The sequence below is a fragment of the Ovis canadensis genome, chromosome 13, assembly GCF_042477335.2.
Source record: "Ovis canadensis isolate MfBH-ARS-UI-01 breed Bighorn chromosome 13, ARS-UI_OviCan_v2, whole genome shotgun sequence".
Lineage (NCBI taxonomy): Eukaryota > Metazoa > Chordata > Mammalia > Artiodactyla > Bovidae > Ovis > Ovis canadensis.
The window spans coordinates 77,078,646-77,093,004 of record NC_091257.1 but is presented as its reverse complement, the minus strand read 5'-3'; the positions used below and the strand labels follow the sequence as shown (position 1 = coordinate 77,093,004).

The following is a 14,359-nucleotide window of genomic DNA, read 5'->3' as shown; positions in this document are numbered from 1 at the left end:
ACTGTATAACCTTTTGCATTATTAGAATTATTTTAACCCTTTGTTTTCATTATCTGACCTAAAAAACTCCCCAACTCTGCCAAAAAACCCCGAAAACTTAAACCACCTCCCCTTGCTCCCAAACGAAATTACAAGGTCAAAGTTAGAGAGTAAGAAAAGTGCAGCCTTCTCCCCGTTCCCACCCAGGGACCGCATCCACCCTGGGGCCAGGTGCCTGGGGGCACAGGTGGGCCATTGGCTCCTCTGGTGCCGTGTTTGCCAGGTTCAGCTGCGAGCGCCATCTGGGAAGACACCCTCAGGGTCCACACAGCACCCTACATGCGTGTCTGGGGGCTGGTGGGGTCCCCCGTCCAGTGCTCTGCCCTCCTGTCTGAGGTCACCTCCTCTGCCAGGTTGTGGGGGCAGCCCAGCCTCACAGGGCAGAAGTAGGCCCATCTGGCAAAGAAAGTGGGCCGAGTTCCTCTACCTCCAGACCAGGGAGTCTGCCATGCTGCCGCTGCCAAATCCAGTTCTTTCTGCCTCTGGCCGGGGCGGTATGGGGAGAAGGAGCCACAGCTGGTTTAGGAAGAAGCTCCAGGTGCGGCCTTAGGAACCCAGCGGGCGGGCCTGACCCCTACAGACCTGCCCCCCACGAGCCCCCAGCCCAGCCCTCACTCAGGCTCCCAGTCACGTGGCCAGGCTCCTTCTAAAATTTAGCATCACACGCGTATTTTAGGAAAATATTCTCATTGTAATATCTCAAACATTAATAAAAATGTAGCCAATAAAAGCTCAAGTAAGAACTTCCCTGGCCATCCAGTGGCTAAGACTCTGTGCTCCCAATGCAGGGGGGCCGGGGTCAGGGGACTAGATCCCACGTGCTTAAGAATTCACACACCGCAGCTGAAAGATCCCTCATGTCGCAACTAAGAACCAGTGCAGCCAAGCCAATGAATATTCTTAAAAGGCCTGAATAATTTCCCTGCACTTCTCAAATTCCATTTCCCTGAAACATTTCTGTCAGTTGGCATCCTTTAGAAAGGTTTACTCTTTGTATATATCTATACCTCTATATCTATATCTCAATTTTTTTTAATTTTTATTTTTACTTTATTTTACTTTACAATGCTGTATTATATCTCAATTTTTATCTATACCTATATCTATGGGGCTTCCCTGGTGACTCAGTGGTAAAGAATCTGCCTGCCAATGCAGGAGACTTTCTGGAGACGGGGGTTCGATCCCTGGGTCGGGATGATCCCCTGGAGAAGGAAATGGTAACTCACTCCAGTATCCTTGTCCACGGGAAATCCCGTGGACCAGAGGAGCCTGGTGAGCTCCAGTCCATGGGGTTGCAAGAGCCAGACACGACTAAACGATTAAACAATAACGTGCCTGTGTCTATATCCATATCTGTGTCATCTGTAACTATGGATTTTGTTGTGTCTGTAGTGATGGTGTGCTTCTCACATAAATGGTAAATGGTAACAGTCTGTGCGTCGTCTTCTGAAGGATGCATTATTTTCACTGAACATGTGATGGACAGTTTCTGTGCCTGTACAGGTATAATCACCTCTGTCTTTTTAACAGGTACACACGCGGTATTCTGTGATGCGAGTTGGCCCATCAATTCTTTGCAGTCCCCTCTTGGTGGACATTGAAATTGTTTCTGTTGCTTTTCAAACAGCCCTGGCCTCATTGTGCACTCGAGCAATTTCTCAGGGAGCGGTACCTGGCTAGCCCCTGGCAGCGCTGAAGGGCTGGGGAGAACATGGACTAGCTACTCACGAACCTCGCTCCAGGAAGTCTTAGTCACGCTCCCGCCCAAGGGCGTAGACCACCCGCGTCTGTCCGTGCTCATCACCAGCACTGAGCTGTCTCGCGGGTCACACCTTTGCATCAGGCCTCCTTTCCTGGCATAATCCGTCCTCACTGAGCCTCCAATCACTCCCCTGGCTTGGCTTTGAAACCTGGGTCACGGGGAACTTCCCCACCATCATGGCTTGCCCTTCTGGTGAGTAGCCTGCTGCCTGTGGTGATTTCAGGGAGAAGGCTGAAATCCCACATCCCCAGATTTCTCCCCCTTCTAAAGGCCACCCCTCCTGAAATTCCTCCATGAAGGTGAGAAGTTTGGTGAAGGCCCTGCCCACTTCAGGAGCCCTTTTACCTGAGGCTTCCGGCTACATGGGCAGCGTGGGGCAAAGAAGGGTGGAAAGGTGGAACAGGCAGGGGCACCAAAGAAACAGAACCATCCTAAGGGCCTCTTCCTTATAAAGTGCCTCCTGCATGCCTGGTGCCACTCCAGCCGGAAGTGCTCACTCTGCAGTGGGTACTATAATCCTGCAAGTGAGGAGGCAGAGAACGGTGAAGGAGCCAGGGATTGAACTCAGGCCTCTGTAGCCGCGGAACCTGGGCCCTGCACGCATAAGAGCTCAGATGTGTGTAGGAGGTGGTGCTGGCTCTCCAGAGCACCTGAGACCAATGAACGATAGAAAAGTGTGTTTGTGCATGCGTGTATACGTGCATGTGTGTGTGTGTGTGTGTGCGCGTGCGCATGTGTTGTGAGGAGGGAGCATCGGGAGAGACGGGTAGGATTTGGGGAGAGAGGGAAGCGCCTTCCAGGTGAGTGGAAGGGCCTGAACAAAAGCCTGAGTTGGGAATGAACCTGGCGTGCTTTCTGTTTGTTTGCTTTTGTTTCTAGTTTCATTTTTTGATTTTTACTTTGACCACACCACGGGGCTTGCAGGATCTTAGTTCCCTAACCCGGGATCAAACCGGAGCCTCGGGCTGTGAGAGTGCTGAGTCCTAACCACTGAACCCCAAGAGAATCCCCTACCTGGCATGTTCATGGTGGACAAGCCTGGTCTGGGTCATGGTGCCAAGGGCAGAGCTGGAAGCTGTGGGAGACCAGGCCTGCCCTGTGGGCCATGGAGGCTAGGGATTGGCTGGCAGTTCATTACCACCCTCGTTTTCACCTGTAGCCAATGACACCTGCCTTACTAATACTGATGCCCATGCTCTGGCCTTCCATACTTGAGAACTCACTCTCCCAACAGCTCCAGGAGATGGACACCATAATGTCCATTTTACAGATTAGAAAATTGTCTAGACTGGAAGCCTCATGAGGGCAGGGTCAAAGCCGCTGACTCACCCCTGTGTGCCTGTACCCAGCGCTGGGTCTCTGCTACAGGAGGAACGGATTGGCCTGGATGGATGGACGGCTAATGGGTGGAGGGATGGAGGGATGGGTGCGTGGATGGATATCTTTGAGCCTCCATTTCGAGTCTCTAAAATGCAGATAACACTAGTGCCTCCCTTTACAGTCACACTGAGGATGAAGTGAGAAAAGCCAGGGCAGAGACCTGGTGAGGAGGGGCAGGGATAAGAATAACAATCGTGGCAAGCGCGTCCTGTAGCCTCATCGCTTGCCAGGTGCTCTTTCAAGGGCCCTACTTTCATTTTCTCACTCGTGGCATCAGAAGACATGCGCCATCACTGTCACTTGCGCTGTTGAGATTCCTGCAGATGGCTGGGGCTGGCCCCTCCTCAGCCTTCCTGCTCCAAGTCATTTTGACCCAGTGACCCATGAGTCCCCAGGGCTGACATGAGCTGCAGGGCTGGCCCGGACCCTCTTTCCTGAAGCCATATCTGGAGTTCTTTCTCCCATGTTCCAAGTGAAAACCCCACGTGTCACATGGACAGCTGGACCCAAGAGGACTCTGGGGATAATGGGCTACTCCAAGATCTGGAAAAGAGCAGGTTCTTTGGGTCTGGGCCTGGCAGAACCTCAGTTTCTCCATCTGTAAGATAGACATGGTCCTATGTGCTGTGCTTAGTCACTCAGTCACGTCCAACTCTTTGTGACCCCATGAACTGTAGCCCACCAGGCTCCTCAGTCCATGGGGATTCTCTAGGCAAGAATACTGGAGTGGGTTGCCATGCCCTTCTCCACGGGATCTTCCTAACCCAGGGGTCAAACCCAAGTCTCCCACATTGCAGGCAGATTCTTTACCATCTGAGCCACCGGGGAAGCCCAGACATGGCCATATTCAGATTGAACGATTTCTAAGGGCGTTTCTGTCTGTCTTGGACGCCTGCTTTTTGACTGCTAGTCTCAGGAAATGTGCTGCTGGAGCCTGGCCTGGCCTCTGGCTCCTGCCAGCCTGTCTCAGGAGGCGACTGAGGGGACCTCTGGACCAGGGCATCAGCTGTGAGTTCAGGTTCTGCTCCTAGCACCTTGTAGCTGCTGATTGACGTATGCTAGGTTCCCACCACCTAACAGGTGCCTGACGTCATGACCCCCTCTCCCTTTCCCTGGTATTTCTCTGAGTTTCAGTCTCCTTGTGTGTACGATGCTGTTCCTCATTGCAGCCAAGCACCAGGATTGTTAGAAGATTGTGTAAGAGGCTGGATGGGAAAGAACTTCCCATATGAAAAAGTTTGATCCATCGGGAAGATTTATTGACAATATTTATTGATGGCTCATGTGACAGTGTGAGGTCCAGAAGCCATCAGGACTGGATGGTCCTCACCCCAAAGGCTTTGAGGAAACCTGGGCTGCTCTCCTTCCATCAGCGATGGAAGAACAAACGGCCTTCTCCCCGGAGCTCTGATGTCTGGGGGCATGTCAGAGCTGGGATCTCTGTCAGCAAACATTTTCACTTTTATTTCTGCACATTCATCTCATGCAGAGCCCTGGTCAGCACCTAAATGACCAGGGTCTGGGGGGTGGGCCGAGGCGGCCGGAAGGGCAGGCCACGCCTTCCCTCCCTCTCAGCCCCGCATTCTATCGCTTCTTCCCTTTCCCCTCTAACCCATTATCCCAGGGAGCTTTGCCTCACCCATGGCCCTTGCCCCTGCCAGCTTCTCCTCCCTCCCTCCTGCCCCTGCCATTTCCACCTTGGCCCCCAGGGATCTTTGGAAAACAAGGACCTTAGCAGGGATCTTGGCTGAATGCCTTTCAGATGCCCTCAGTCAAGGCCTGTGCAGAGCCCCAAGGAGTGACAGGGGCCAAAGGAGGGGAAAGGGTGTCCCTGTGGCCTGTGGCCTGCTGACCCCTGGCCCGCAGCATCCCACTGCTCCTGGCCCCATGTCTGGCAGGGGGCAGGGGTGCAGCCCACACTCCTACCCACAGGAGGCTGTCCCGGGCCTGCTCCCTCTCCCCTCTGCTGGGCCCGCTTCTCCCCTCAGGCCCGCGATCTCCTCACCGACATCACCTACCCCTTCCCATGTCGCCCCATGGAGTGAGCGCCTTGTGTCACCGCTGTGCGTCTCTCGAAGGGGATCCTGAGCCCCAGAAGGTGGGGGTAGGCCTGCTTCATGGCTTCGGCTCTGGACCCTACGTGGTGCCCAGTGAAGGCCCCTGAGAATGCTTGTCAGATACCCGGACAAGTGGAAGCTACTTACCGGCCCCAGTGCGGCCACCCCAGCCAGTTGGGAGCATGTGTGACCTCGAGCTCAGCCAGGCTGAGCTATATTTAGACACTGGGGCCAGAATGAGCTCCTGGGGCTGAGGAGGTAGTGGGGCCCACAGAAGGGCCCCAGGGGGACCTCCTTGTCCCAGGCGACAGTCCCTGTGTGGCAGGCCCAAGCCCAGACCAGGCCCCTACTGTCCCACAGGGCTGAGGGAAGACTCTGAACAAAGGAGCTGCTCTGGCGGGGTGTTGTGTGTGTGTATGTATGTTGATAACTAGAAAAAATAAGTTCTGGCCTGGCTGGTCAGCTCCAAAAGTGAGCCGTGGTGGGGGGGAGGGTGGAAGTGGGGTTGGGGGGCCCGTAGGAGCCGCCTGCCCGCTGCCCGAGCTGCCTGAATGGTTCTCCTCCGCCCTGCACCTCGGGTGGGCACCGTGCCAGGCCAGGGTGCAGCCACCCGGCGGCAGGCGAGGAAGGGCTGCCCTGGCCCTGGCTGTTCGCTACCCTGCTCTCCAGGGCAGGCAGGAGGCAGGATGGATGTTCGCAATAATTACCCAGCTGCAGCTTCCCCAGAGCCGCCGCCATAGCAACGGTGCCGGGCGCCCCAGCCGAGAGGCCAAGTGGCAGGAGGGGGTGCGGGTGCTCTGGGCAGGTCGGGGAGGGGTGGCACGAGCCCCGGGCGCAGCCCCACCGGCTCCTTTTGTCAGCTCCCCAACTCGGCCGTCCCCTCCTGAGAGGCCAGAGGGAAAGGGGCTTTGTCTGGGCACCAGGAGGCTGGCATGGCCCAGGAGAGGCCCCAGCAGACACCCATTCCTGCTGCCTGGCCCGTGGGGTGAGGGGGAGCAGGTGGCAGGAGGGCTAGGGGTGCTCGGGGTCCCTGCGGCTCAGGGCTCAACTCGGGACTGGTGTCGCCACCTGGGTGCCCATGGCACACCCCAGGATCTCTAGGTCTCACCACCCACAATGGCATCTCTGGGCCTTCTCAGAAAGGGTGTTTATGACGCACTCACCCATCTGCCCTGCCCGGGTCCTGGTGAAGCCAGGGGGGGAGCAAGACTGGCTTTGTGGGGAATTGGCTGTGCGAGAGGCCCCGGGCCTGGAGCAGTGTTTGGGGACTCCCAGAATTCTGCCTTCTCAGCACCCATTCCCCTGGGGGCCTCCCTTCTGTGAACGGTCATCTTATGAAGGGGACTGTGCTTATTTCCATTTTACAGATGAGGAAACTGAGGCCAGAGAGGTTATGTGACCTTGCTAAGGTCACACAACTAAAAAGGTGTCGCCTCAACCCACTTCAGTCTTATCATTGCCCTGTCATTGCTGCGGTGGTCACTGTGGCTGTTCCCTGTCCCCTGTCATCTGGAAGTGTGGCCCAGGGGTTAGCTAAGAGTAAGTAGAGGCCCTGTGGCCAGAGTTGGGGATGTGAGTCCCCCTCTTTCAGCCTTGGTTTTCTCCTCTGTAAAATGGGGATATACTGGAAACGCCCCTGGTGGGCTGTTGTTCAGATTATAGGAAACAGTGAGTAGAAGAGAATAGAGCCTAGCACTGTGGGCAGTGTTAGCTGTTGTTATTGTTGGAAATATGATTATTTTTATTATTGTTGTTATAACATGAGGAGGCGGACTTACGTGCTACCAAGGCCCCCTTTGGCTCCAGCCTCCCCAGGCTCCCCAGGCAGCTCTCCAAAGGCACGGCCTTTCTGGAAGGCACCAGTCAGGATCATGAGCTGGGACGTGGGGTGTTCACAGCCTGACAAGGAGGCGGTGTTAATTGTTTAATCCCACAAGTGTGTCTGGGGTGTGGGCGGTGAGGGTGAGGAAGGAGACAGACCTGGGCTGAGAAGGAGCCGGTGCCAGACGGACTGAGCCTCCATTTACACAGAAGTGTTTGGGGAAGGCCTTTCCAGAGGGCTGGCCTGGAAAGGTCAGGAGAAGGACATTCTAGAATGTGGCTTTGCCTGAGGAACCAGAGGGAGCCAGTTATCTCAGGAGCACAGAGGGACAGGGAGACTGAGGTGGTCTGGGGTTGGATCTCAGGGCTTTGTGGGCCATGGAGGGGAGTTTGGGCTGTGCTTCTAAAGGCTGTGGAAAGTTAGCAAATGACTTTAGGTAGAAAAGGAGGGCAAAGACATTTGTTGGATGAATGAATGAATGATTGAAAGAACGGAAGTTTTGGCCAACAGAGCCCCGCCCCCCACCTTTCCCTCCTTCCTCTCTCGAAACCCCTCCCCCATCACTCTAGCCTTCCCTGGCTGGTTGGGTTCAGTCATTTGTCAGCTGCTGCCTTGGGAACCCACAGTCATATAGTGGAGGATCAAGTAAATAGAAAAATTCCATACCAGCCGTTTGTCCAGTACGGGGGAGTGTTCTGAGGAAAGAGAGCTGATACAGGTCAGGGCACTGCCTGAGAGGGGCATTGAAGGATCAATAGGAGTTCACCAGGCTGTCAAAGCTGAGGACGTAGCAAAGTCTCAGAGACAGGAAACAGCGCGCAATGGTGGGGAATTATCTTTTGTTTGTTTGTTTCTTAGGGCCAGTGGATAAATAAAGGTAGCTCCCTTTATTGAGCTCTGACTGTATGCCCAGCCCAGTGCTGCAGGCATGAGCTCACTGAAATCACACAACTTAAACTCTGCTCTCTTTGCAGCAAGGGCCTATTTCATTTTTATGAATGAGGAATTGAGATTCAGATAAAATAAGTCACTTGCCCAAGGTCACACAGCAACCACAGAGCTCATGCTCTCGAATACCCAGAGGTGGAACCAAACAGCAGTGCGACTTGGGCCACAAAAGCCCCTGAAGTCCAAGCTAAGGTGTCAGGACCTACTCCTGGGGTTTCTGGAAAACCGTAGTAGGGTTCTGAGTGGGAGAGGGGTGGGTCAGAGCTGCGTTTGAGACAGAAGTTTCCATGGCCTCTGTGGAGGGTAGACAGAGGGGCTGTGATCAGAGGCAAGGCTACTGCAACAGTCCGCGAGAGGGATGAGGAGGGACTGACTCCACGGGAGTGCCTGGGGAAGGAGAGGAAGTGGTGCCTTTGAGGGGGACCCAGAGAAGGATATGAGGCCGGAGGAGCAGAGAGAGGTCTCTGGTGTGAAGGCGTGGATCACAGTTTGAGTTCAAGTACGATGAGTCTAACAGAAATTCGCTGCTCTTTCCTCCTTGCAAGCTGGTTTTATTTTTAATTTTTCTTGACCACGCCGCACAACTTGTGGGATCTTCGTTCCCCAACCAGGGTTCGAATCTGGGCCCTTGGCAATGAAAGCACAGAATCTTAACCACTGGACCGTCACGGAATTCCCTATTTCACTGATTTGTTAAAGACTTATCATTGTCTCCCTCATGAGATTATAGGCACTTTCTTTCTTTCTTTCTTTTTAAGATATTTGATGTGGACCATTTTCTGCATTGGAGGGTGAAGTCTTAACCACTGGACCACCAGGAAAGTCCCTGTAGGCAAAAAATTTTTTAAGGTAAAAATTGGGAAAAAAAACAATTCTTAACCCAAAATGATGCTGGCTGATGGTGGATTTCAGGATGGCAGCACCTCTGTGAGTTTTCCCTGAAATCTCCAAAGCCCCTCACAAGCCAAGGGCAGAAAACATCATCCTTGGTGATAATGTGTGTGCATGTGGGAGCTGGCAGTTGTGAGAGGATCTGGGCCGGGGTCAGGCTGCCAGGGGTCCACTGGGGTCATTGGGTGTCCAACAAGAATTTGGGATCCGTTCCAGAAGTAGCTGCTGCTGCTGCTGCTGCTAAGTCGCCTCAGTCGTGTCCGACTCTGTGCGACCCCAGAGACGGCAGCCCACCAGGCTCCTCTGTCCCTAGGATTCTCCAGGCAAGAACACTGGAGTGGGTTGCCATTTCCTTCTCCAATGCATGAAAGGGAAAAGTGAAAGTGAAGTCGCTCAGTCGTGTTCCACTCTTAGCGACCCCATGGACTGCAGCCCACCAGGCTCCTCCGTCCATGGGATTTTCCAGGCAAGAGGGCTGCTGAAATTGGAGAAGCTTCTGGAAGCCTGGCAGCAGCATTCCTGACCTCCGTTTCTGGGTTTCCCCAGGCCAGGCCAGCAGACAGAGGCCTGCAGCCTGCCTGCCCACTGCCCTGGGGTATTGTAGCTGGCGGGCCAGGCAGGTGGTGACTCACATGCACCCGGGGCATGGCTGCCCCACAGGGAGGAGGGAGCTGTGTTCACACAGCCCACTGGCCAGCTCACCTCCTCACCGTTATGGAGGAACCATGGCCTTCCCTTGAACCTGGGAATGAAGATGTTGCACTGTCATCCCCGACCCCCACCCCACCCCACTTGCTGGCAGCAGGAACTGGGATTTGGTAGAAAGTGATGGTTTAAACCCTGGCTTGGTTTTTTAACACTTGGCTGCCATATTCTCTGAGCCTCAGTTTATTCAGCTGTATATGGTGGGGAGGTGGGGGGTGGGTCGTGGGTGGCGGTCAAGGCCCACAGGGCTCCTGCACGGAGGAGGAGACAGGCAGTGTGAGCTCTGTCTGCCCCTGCTTTCCCTATCAGCTCAACCAGGAGAGGAGGTGGGCCGAAAAACAAAACCGGATCCCTGGAAGCCTGATGAATCTGTGACTGATCGCTGGAGCCGGATGTGCTGTCAGCTTGGTGTCCAGATGGGCACCCCAGAGTCGCGCACGCCTGGCCAGCCGTGATGCACAGATGGTGGAAGCGCAGGAGGCCAGTCTCCAGAGCCAGAGCCCGGACTGCAATGGGACGGGCGATGGCGGGGGCCTCCAGGCCCAGGTCAGTCTCTATCAGGCACCGCTGAAATTCGCGCGTAGAGTGTGGCCAGCCTTGGGGAGCTCTCCTCCATCCGTGACCCTGTCCCCCTATGACAAAGCAGACAGCTGAGGCCTGGGAAAGGACATCAGCTTCTGTCTTACATGGCCAGACCCTCTTCAGCACACCCCAGGAGGCTCAAAGGATGGGGCAGTCCCTTCTGGCCTCCCCACTCTGGGGTTTTCTGCCTGGCTGCCTCCCCCTCCAGCACTCAGCTCCACCCTGTGTACTTACTGTTCCCTCTGCCTGCCATACTCTTCCCTCGGAGCCCTACAGGGCAAACTCCTGCACTTCCTCGAAGCCTCTGCTCTAATACCCCCTCCTCAGACCAGCCCTTGCTGATCATCTAAAGGCACGTCCCCTCTCGCTTGTTACCTCTCTGCTTTGCTTTTTCTTCCTGGTGCTGATATTAGACATATTTCAGGTCACATCCAATTGTCTGCAGCCCCACATCCTCCCCTGACCCCACCCTGGGAATGTGAGCTCCAGGAAGGTGGGAGCTTTGTCTGGTTCATGGTTGAATCCTGGGGCCTGGCCCAGAGAAGGCACCCAATACCACCACTGAATGAATGAATGGGTGAACAAATTCATCACTCAGCAAATATTTATGATCCCTTCCTGAGGGCAAGATCTGCTGTTGGTACAGGGCCTGGGAACCAAACCCCTCACACTGGGGCCTGGCGGAGGACACCTCCAGGATCCAAGGACACAGCAGAAAATGGAAAATGGAAGAACCTAACAGACCTGCCTTCCCCGCCAAGCCCATCCTCCACGTCCACGCTGTGTGGTTTGGAGTTCGGCACTTGCCCTCTCTGAGTCCCACAGTCCTCACCTGTAGAGTGGTGCTGAATATACCGACCAAGGGCCCCTAGCATTCCCCCCCATCTCCCTCCTTGCTGCCACCCTGGCACATCTATAATCCATTATCCACACGGTAGCCAGAGAGGCCTTTTTTCCCCCTTTCTTCCTTTTGCTTCCAAAAATGTATTTATTTATTTTTTGAATAGGTAACAAATTTGCATGACTCAACATTCAAAAGGTGCAAGAGAGAATAAAGAAAATATCCCTCCCACCCATTCCCAGCCCAGCAGAACTCCCCAGAGGCAAACACTGTTTCCTCCTATTTTCATCTATCATGCCAGAGATAATTTTATGCATATACAAATCAGTGCATACCTTTATCTTCTTTTTTTTTTTTTTAAAGCAGACAGTAGCATGCAAGCACGTGGTTCTGTCCCATGCTTTTTTCACTTGGCAATAAAGAATTTTGAGGGGCCGTTTTATTTTTTAATTTTTATTTATTGACTGATTTTTGGCTACATCGAGACATGAGAGATCTTAGATCTGAGATCCCTGATCAACGATCAACCCTGTGCCCCCTGCAGTGTAAGCTCAGAATCCTAACCACTGGACCACTGGAGAGAATTCCCCAGCGGCTCATTTTAAAACATACACTATAACTGGTCCTTCTCCTGCAAACCAGCCCTCTGGTGGGGCCCCAGAATTCTCAGAATGACACCCAAATTTCTGTGGGGTCCTCTGTGATCTGGGCCGACATCTCTGACCTCACCTCCCTCCTCTCTTCAACTGACTCCCTCCACTCCAGCTGCGAAGGCCCTCTCTCTGCTGCTCTAGTTCGGCCCCAAAGCCCCCACCCCAGGGCCTTTGCACTTGCTGTTCTCTCTGTCTTGTTCTTACAGAAATCCTCTCAATTCCCTCTTTTTCAGGTCTCTCTCCAACTATCATCTGATCTGAACTCAAGTATCCACCCTCCCACCCAGCCTGCCCCTTTACTCGCCTTTATTTTTCTTGAGAATATTGATTACCATTTGTAATGGGCTATATTTGTTCATCGCCTGACTCTTCCATCAGACTGAGCCTCATGGAAGCTAGCACTGGATCTGTCTTGCTCACACTCCATCCCAATACCTAGATTTTAACAACTACCCCATGAATACTTGTTGCTGAAGCAAATAAACAGATCTCCTGTTTACAGATGAGGAAACTAAAGCACAGAGGAGGGGAATCGATGGCTCAAAGTCAGGGTGAGGTTGTTGCAATTCAACCTCCGCAACCTGGTTTCTCATCCCAACCCGGACTCCGTTTCCTAGCTGTGTGGTCTGGAGCTGTGCTCCTGCCCTCCCTGAGTCCCACAGTCCTCACCTGCCATCCTGGGGACTGCGAGGAGAATGGCATGCGTGCCTGTGGTCCTTTTCTGGTCCTTCACTCACACACCACAGTGGGTCACTGTGTCGCTGCCCTTTGCCTTCCAGCAGAAGCCCACCCATGGCTGGCATTCCTGCCATCTGATGCAATGAGAAGGTGCCCCACCATTAACAGCACCCATGGCTGGCATTCCTGCCATCTGATGCTATGAGAAGGTGCCCCACCATTAACGTTATTTTTAAACAACAATCCCAAGGAAATATTTTTTAAATCCCACGTCGTGCTGGGGAATAGCTCTGAATTATTAACTATCCGGCAGCCCTGCTATATTTCTTGACAGAGTTTATTCCGACACATACAATTTTCCTCCCAGTAATTTATGAAAAGCGTATTCTCTTCTTCAGGAAATCATACCCCTTTCTCCTGAGCACCACCTCCCTTGACCCCAGCTGGAAGGTTTACTGGGTAAATTCACTGAACTTTTATCTTAAAGAGCGTCTGCTTGCTTGCCTGCTATCGAAGCACATTTCCTGGGGAGACACTGCAACCATGTTTTTGAAATGCCCAGCCCGAGTCTTTTAAAAATTCAATAAAACCTTGTTCATTAGGATGGGTTAATCATTGGGAGATTTTTGCTCACATCCCCCAGGGATACCCCCTCTCCCTCAGCCCCACACTGACCAGCACGTATCTGCTTCACATTCAGGTGCTCGTGGGTTTGAGCCCCAGTGGAATCCTGTTTCCTGGACTCTGGCTATTGTGCATTGCCCACCCCATCCCAGGCCTTGGCTGTTGAGGGCACAGATGGAGTTAACTGAACCCAGATGGATTGATTTATTTTTAAATATTTATTTTTATTTATTTATTTGGTCGCACTGGGTCCTAGTTGCGGCATGTGGAATCTTCGGTCTTGGTTGCGGCATGTGGGATCTTTCAGTAGGATCTAGTTCCTTGACCAGGGATGGAAGCCGGGCCCCCTGCATTGGGAGAGCAGAGTCTTAGCCACTGGACCACCAGGGAAGTCCCTATATGAACCCAGATTTAGAGTCAGAGGCCCTGGTTCTAGTCTTGCTGGTGTCATAGACTCAGCTGGGTGACCTTGGGTAAGTCACCAAACCTCTCTGATCTAGTTTTCTTCCTCTCCTGATCCAGTTTTCTCATCCATAAAACAGGGAGTGATGACCCAAAATCAGGCATCCACTCACCACACACACATCCCCTGTGCTGGGCACTGGGGATCCAAGCTGGCGCCCACCATCATGGAATTCATGGCAAGTGGGGAATCAGACCAGCTAAACACACAAAGAGATGTCAGATGCTGGTAAGATGTATGGTAGAAATTAAGCTGGGGCAGACTGGGCAGTGGCGGTGGGGGCTATTTTCAGCAGGAGGTCCAGGACAGAGGTGGGATGAGGGGACAGCACAAATCTGGTAGGGCAGTGGTTTTTATTCCCCCCAACCCCTCCCTGCCAGGGAAGATTTTGTCCCCAGAGACAGACATTTGGCAGTGTCCCCAGAGCTCTGTCTGTCACAGCTGAGGGGTGGGATGCTACTGGTATATAGCAGGTGGAGCCCAGGTTGGCTGCGGCCACCATCCTGCAGTGCTCGGGGCCGCCTGGGGAAGACCTGCTGAGGGGCCCGAAGACTAGCGCTTTTACTCCAAGTGATCTGGAAGCCACGAGAGGGTCCTCCTACTGGACGCACCAGAGAGAAGATGGCAGACGTCCCCTCGGATCCCTGTGCAAGGACCACTCAGATACCTCCCTGAAACCGTACTTACTACTGTGATTCAACGGGACAGAGCAGAGCCTGCCCTCGCTGAGTGAATATTCCACCCCCGGGGGCGAAAGGGACGCAGCTACTGCTCTTTTGTTCAGAGTCCTCAAAAGGTTCCCCGCGCCACCCCGCTCGCCACCACTGCCTCCCTTTGGACAAGCTCCAGGGTTCACAGGCCTGCCAGACGCCCTCTGGCTTCTCTGACTCCACTCTCTCCCGTGTCCTTGGGAC

The 14,359-nt window shown here is 53.7% G+C and overlaps 1 long non-coding RNA gene across 1 annotated transcript; it reads left to right on the top strand.

Annotated features, from left to right (window-relative positions):
- The first annotated feature begins 1,666 nt into the window (after positions 1-1,666).
- Positions 1,667-12,962, top strand: LOC138417140 (uncharacterized). The gene is made up of 4 exons (XR_011247998.1): positions 1,667-1,993; positions 8,767-8,857; positions 9,914-10,150; positions 11,914-12,962. It is a non-coding gene; the product is annotated as an uncharacterized lncRNA (long non-coding RNA).
- The last annotated feature ends 1,397 nt before the right edge of the window (positions 12,963-14,359 follow it).